Below are 6,958 nucleotides of genomic sequence, written 5' to 3'. Positions count from 1 at the left end.
CCTAGCCTTTTTTTTTTTTTTTTTTCCGCTTTGCGACACTGACTATCGTGAATGTACTCGGAACTTGCTATCTAAACACGGTCTATAAAATTCTCGTCTTGCGGTGGTGCAGTGGCAGAAGACAACCGTGAGGACTTCTGTGGCGTAGTGGAGCCGAGGTGAGGTGCTGGATTACCTTTTTTATTTAACTGTGAGGGTTTTCGTCTTCTCTGCGCCTTACAATTCCATGGCAGAACTTTTGAAAATGAATTAAATTACGTTACTAATTACTGTCACTGCATACAATTACTTCTGCAGAGCAATGTAATTTACTTTTAAGCTACTTTCTAATTTTCATCCTTACAAACAACTTAGTAAACACCTAAAAAAAAAACTCTGCAGATGCGACGCGCACATTGTTTCATCTTCCCGCTATATTCCGTGCTAGACAACGCTGAGAGGCGCGTCAACGAGAGGCAGCCATCAGAAAATAGCATCAGAGAATTTTGTTCTAAGGACTGTACATACCTAATCTTTGGTTGTGTGTTCTATTTTTGTAATTATGCATAACATTAATTACTGTCACGGCATACAATTGCATGCACCAATCACTGTGTGTCATTTGTCTGCGATCGCTAAATAATTTATCAATTTTTTTTTTTTTTTCACCTGTTTCGCTTTCAGCCACCGAGCAATGCCTACCGTCAAAGTTTAGTCTAGGTCACATGAGAGTGAAAATACTGTGACATAAACGAATATTCACTGCAAGCCTCAAGAACAGGAACCACAGCGGGCAAGGAATAAACCATATTATATCGTAGCTTTTCGTGTAGTCACGTGACCTATACTTCACTTTGACGTGATCGCAAGTGCTCGGCTGTTGACGCCAGAAAAAGCGAGAGAAAAAATTGTCATAAATTACTTAGCGGTCATAGACGAAAACCACGTGGTGATCCATGCACAGTATTGCCTTACGCATTATTAGAAAGAAGAACAATGCAACCAATATTCGGCGTCTTTACTCCTTTAAATGCAAGAAAAACAAACACGAATAGCTAGGGCGTAGGGTAATTCTATCTTCACTAATGAATTGTTTTCTGCGCGCCAAAGACAATGGAGATCTTCCAAATGGACCGCTTTATTCTGCACACATAACAGAAGCAAACGGAGGGGGCAAAGAGAGCGTTGAAAGTGTGGAGCGGCTGGCTATGTGTTGAGAATGCTAGCGCCGGGATATCCTACGCTTTGACGGAGCGGCAACGCGTCGCAAGTAAGCAAATACCGACTGGCGCCGGCGTGTCGGCTGTCGTCGCGCCTTGCAGAGTCGTGGCGTGGGATCGTGCATCGTATCATTGGACAGCTTACTGCAGTCAGGCGCCGGCTACGGATCTATCCGTGGCCTCTACCTCGGGGCGTATCATATCACCGCTCACGCAAACTGAACCGCATCGCGGATGACGAGATGGCTGCCGCTGTTCCAGTTTACCCCTACGCTTTCTCGCACATAAGCCGCAGGCCATTGTCTGAAGAAAGACGATTGAAAGAACTGGACGTTTTATTCAGCTACACTAAAAATCCGCTGAAGCAAACTTAAATCACAGAGTGACCTGATGCCAGAAAGAGCTATGATGTCTCTTGATTGTCGGAATATTGTAATTATACGGCAGCACTGCTCTTTAAAATCTGTTTCTGCTGATCCATTTTGTGAAAGGGAAGAGGCCTCTTTGCTCCCGCGGCTTCCCCTACTTCACGCTGTACCGGTGCTTCACGGTCTGTGAAGAGTGTTCGGACCGATAATTTATTAGTTTGTCCAAGGTAAATAAATGTCTGATGAACGTTCCCCACGGTATCGACGTGAAGCGGCCATTCTTCGCATGGGTCCCCTTCGCGACTGTGGCATGGCAGTCTTTATAACGTAGCCTTTCCGGCGCCTTTTCTTTTTCCTCTTTGTATTTGGATCCGTGGCAGTTGAAGCGTCACAGAAGCACATTGAGAACAATCGCAGTAAGGTTGTGCGAAGCGCCAAGTATAAGGTTACGAGCAGACAGACGGAGTATATCGAGAATGGAGGGAGTCTGTCTAGACTTCCTGGCGTCGCAACATGCCCGCAAATGCCAACAATGCTGTTCGCTCTTGCTATCTGAGCAGGTCTCTTATACGCGTACCCGTAGAAACTGTATGTAGGTCCCCAGATGTTCGCGCACCTGCCTGTCACTAGCCGCCTTTTCTCACCCTTCTGGAGGCTGTGCCGACTGCGCTTTGGAGCCCGGCATGTCCTTCACCGCTGCCTGCCGAGTTCATCCCAATAAGAGCGGGCTCTGCTTACTTGAAAGTGATCGCCTGCTCTTCCGACACTGAACCCGCCAAAACAAAACGTATGCGTTCACAGGCGGAGATGAGGTGATGCGAAACGGCCGGCGCAAGCTGATACCTGCCAACGACTTCCATGCTGGAATCTCCGCGTACCGGCTTGTGGTCGCACGTGATGCTGGCCGAGTGGTCGAAGTAAATAAATGAATGCAACGCGAAAGAGCGTCCCCTGCCTCCCCTCCCCAACCCAACAAAGAGTTTTGGCCTTTCAGCATCAGCGAACATGTCCGAAGGCAGCCGCAGCGCTCAATAGCAGGGGGGTAAAGTGCGGCGAGGAGGTTGTACTAAGGCTCCTCTAGGTTGTACTACTCTCGTGTAGCGCCATGATGTTACACCTACTAATTATTCTTGCTTTATTCGCGCAAAATACTCAGAAAAGTAGGCCTATACAGTTTTAAAGATCATAAAAAAAAAAAAATGTTTTCACATTTTATTTTCTTAACAGTTGTAACATTTAAGGGATATAAAGGCTAGAAAGGATATAAAGCGTACTTGCGATAGGTTTGTATCGTTTCTTCGGCTTTATGCAGCTGTACGCGTATGTGAGGGGTACCATCAAGGCTGCGAACACGATTAGCAAAAGAGTGGAGAGGGGGAGTGCCGCCGCCGCTTTCTTAGTAGTATTAACAAGCTGAGGACCGATAAAGCCCCTGGAAAGTTTGCAGGGACTTCAAGGACAGAATGTTAGGAGCACCCTCTTCAATTTTTACTCAAGAAATCCGCCACCAACTGTCGGGGTCGCAATCGTCGCGGGATTTAAAAAAAAAAAAAAAAAAAAAAAGGAGTCGCTGCTGCCGCCTTGATCTTGGCTTCCTTTTGCACTTGGTAAACTAGTAAACTTCTCGGCGACAGGTTAGTCTGGCTTCTCGTTATTCGTGCAAGAGAACTTTGGCCGTGATGCGCGCGTCCCTCACGCCGGCAAGAGACACGCTCTAAAAAAAAAAAAAAAAAACATATCGGGCAACTCATCACTGATGTCCCTGTATTAGCTCGTGTCAATTAGCTTACCTGACGGAAGGAAAGCGCGTGCACTAGAGGACCACAACACGCGTCCAGTGGCGTGATCCTGGACGCAAATGATTATTTGCAATTCCTTTACTTAACCCCTGCTGTGGTCTATATTTGCCAAAAAGGTGCACTGTCCACGATAGCATGCATTAGTGCCAGTGCAATGTAGAGGGAGTTATCACTTATTTACTTATTTCTCCCTCTTGTTTAAATAGTATTGAATTTATCTCGAGTTTTTTTTTGTTTTTTTCCTTTTCCTCACATCTTTACTTTTCCGCCCACTCGTTTCTTATTTATTTTACACTATTTTCTGTCACGCTCCGCCGGCACTTGTTTTCTCCTCTGGAGAGGTCCCCAACTTTTCCTTCCATTTTCCCCTGCCTACTCTCCCCTCCAACTCTCTTTTTACAATAGTCGCCTAATATTAAGCTTTGGCCCGTTCGCAGGCTGCATACAATGTGCAAAGAGCGATCAGTGTAAATGTGCCTAGATCGATCTTTGATATCGCGAAAAGCGGCAAATGTCTCAACATAGATATAGCTGAACCCTTTCAAATGACATCAAATCAAGTCTGCTGCGTCATAGTTACCTATGTCATTCTCAAGCCGGTCATTTTTCACAAATTTTCACCCCCCCCCCCCTCTCTTTCACCCTCTCCGCTATTTCCTTCTCATCTAAGTTCCACTCTTTTATTCCCTTCTCCCCCAATTCGCCTGCGGCGTTTCTACTCCATATCTTAAAAGCCGTAGGCGTAGTAGTAGCAGTGGTAGTCGGCACCGCGTACGTGTCGGAAATAATCGGGGGCCGCGTAAAAACATTGCATCATGGTAATTTGTCGCTCTTGTGAATTACAACTGATTGGTGTGCGATAGGTGATTGGTGTCCGATAGGTGGGGGGGGGGGGGGGGGGGGGTTAACGTCTCAAAGCGACTCAGGCTATGAGAGACGCCGTAGGGGAGGACGCCGGAAATTTTGACCACCTGGTGTTCTTTAACGTGGGATTCGATCCCACGCCTTTGGGAGCAGTATTGCGTATCGTGGTTCTCGTACTCTTTATCCATCGCGGTATAACCTCAGCTAGCCCAGACCGCCATTATTTAGCTGCATCGATCCAGACTACAGTATTCCTCCGGCCGTCTCAATCGGGTGCGCGCCCTGCCCCTGCCCAGGCGGCCGTGACTCTCCCAACCTTCCCACCACACCACCACATCTCCAGCGCCGTCTCGTGGCGCAGCCTGTTCACCGCCAGTGCTGCGTCCTCTCGGTTTGGGCACGGAGCCGATAGTGAACTAGAATATAGCCTACATAGTTCACTATAGCATCGGCAGCCTGTCAGGCACGGCTGCGGCGGACAGTCTTTAGCGAGACGACACGCCGTTTTGTCTCGCCGCCTGGTATATTCGTCGGACACTACGCTCGCGGACATCACCTGCACTCGCCCAAATGGGGTATATGCATTTACCTATATTAAATGAAGGAGTGGCGTAGATGAAACGTCATGAAGACGATGTTCACTTACAGCGCGAGAATGTGTTGCAATTGGAACTTAATGAAGACGACGATGTGTTGCAGTTTTACAAGAAGCTTGCTCGGCTACGTTGATAGTGCTATCGTGCCTGGGCCAGGGAAGCTGATCTGTTCATTCTGGTGCAGGCTCGAAAGCTGCGCAGCCGTGGCGAGGCGCAGGTGATAGTTCAAGGTCAAATGTTAAAAGCCAGATGACCTTGAGGTTTGGAATGGGAGACATTCCAAACCTCCATTCCATTCGGTGATTCATCGACATTTTGAATCACCGACAATAGACAAGCGAAGGCTGTATATTCCGTGGTTGATTGACGTCGCTCCTGCTCTATGCCAAAACTGTCGCTGGGAGCGACATATTTATTCGATGTCCGTATACAGACTGAGACACGCACAAATAAGCGAGTGGTAGTTTTTTTTTTTTTTTTTTTTATTAAAACTGGCATACGCTTTCGTCGCTGAATTATTTGGTCGTCTTACTTTTCTGGTAATACATTTTCAGGAAGCCGTGAAAAACAATGAACAGGTATCTCATCAAGAATAAACCTCCCAGAGAAAGTGACGAAAGGATACCCAACACTTATGTCACGGGACCTTGCAGGCTCGACATTTGCCACTCTAAGTAGCGATGTGATCGGGGTTCAGGGGCCAAGGCTTCACCCGCAGACTGGCCAGGCGTAGAGGAGGCATCGACTCAGGAGCAGCCAGGGAGGAGAGCGAAGAAAATACGTTTATGTACACTTTCTACATGGCGAGCTATATGCAGAGCAGAGAGACGAGAAAAGGACTGAGCTGATCTCAGCGAGCTTCAACTGCACTTAAATACAGTTTGATGTCCCCAGCTAGGGAGCTGGGGAAATAGAGTTCATTTTGGATAGGCTAGTCAGGGACACTTGCGAACATCCGAGGTGCCGCTCACTGCCGACGGTCTTGAGCCTCCTCGCACACCTTCATGTGACAAGGGTGAACTCCCTTGATAGCGATGGCAATCTTGAGCTGACGGTGGAAATGCATACCCCCTCCCTACATCCCATCTCCCCTACCCCTGGACGCCAAGAGTGCCGCCACGACATCGGCCGGCATAACCCGTGTGCAGTATCCCCTCCCCAAGAATACCCCACAGTACCTAGAAGAAGAAGAAGAAGAAGAAGAAGAAGAAGAAGAAGAAGAAGAAGAAGAAGAAGAAGAAGAAGAAGAAGAAGAAGAAGAAGAAATGCAACATCCAGTTGAGGCAGTCCAGGACTCCAGGAAGTCTGGCCCTGGAAAGGGTCATTTTTCCAGGGCACCTAATTCTCGGAATTTCGCGGGCACTCCCGTTCGGCGAAAAGCTGCGTGCTTTTGGTTTCGCCAACAATAGGGAAAACTTTTTCTTTCATTATTTTCAAAGTAGTCATGGGATTACATCAGACACTCAAGGATCCTTAGCTTTCTCGTGATAACCCCTGCGATCGTCAGGCGGGTAATTATAGGTGAATGGATCGATCGCTTCACGGGCCTTCCGACCCGGCGAAGTGAGTGACCGCCGCAGCACGTGGCGGCGATGTTGCTGTAGCACGTGGTGCCTTCGAGGGCTGCTGCTCGCCGGACTGGTTCGGTTCCTGACGACGGCCCCTGAAGCCTCGGCTGGAAGCCGCGATCATAACAGCAGTAGTAAGATAATTTATTGCAAGAAAGAGTGAAAAGAAAACAAAAGCGGCAAAACAAGAATATGGAGCCGTCAATACAGGGACCTAAAAGCAACAGCTGCCGCCTCAGTCCTGTTCATCAGCCAGAGCTGGCTGGGGGCCGAGGTTTGAATGATCTGGCCCGTCCAAGTTCGGGAAGACTGATTGAGTGGGAGAGTATCGAAGGAATTGGTTTTCTGGGCGTTATCAAACTATGCGGGCAAGGTTGGGAGTATCTCCGCAGAATGGACACTGGGGCGATCTGGGGTCACCTCCAGTAGTAACTGGAAAATTACCACTTCTGCCTTCGCACGCGAGCAAATTTTTACTGAAGATGTAGTAACAAGAGGGGCGACGTTGCTAACCAACTTGGAAACATGTGTACAAATGACTTCTTTATGACGCATCATGGGATA

Source organism: Amblyomma maculatum, chromosome 1 (assembly GCF_055883805.1).
Source record: "Amblyomma maculatum isolate TAMU_Amacu chromosome 1, ASM5588380v1, whole genome shotgun sequence".
NCBI classification, from domain to species: Eukaryota; Metazoa; Arthropoda; class Arachnida; order Ixodida; family Ixodidae; genus Amblyomma; species Amblyomma maculatum.
This window is presented reverse-complemented; position numbering follows the sequence as displayed.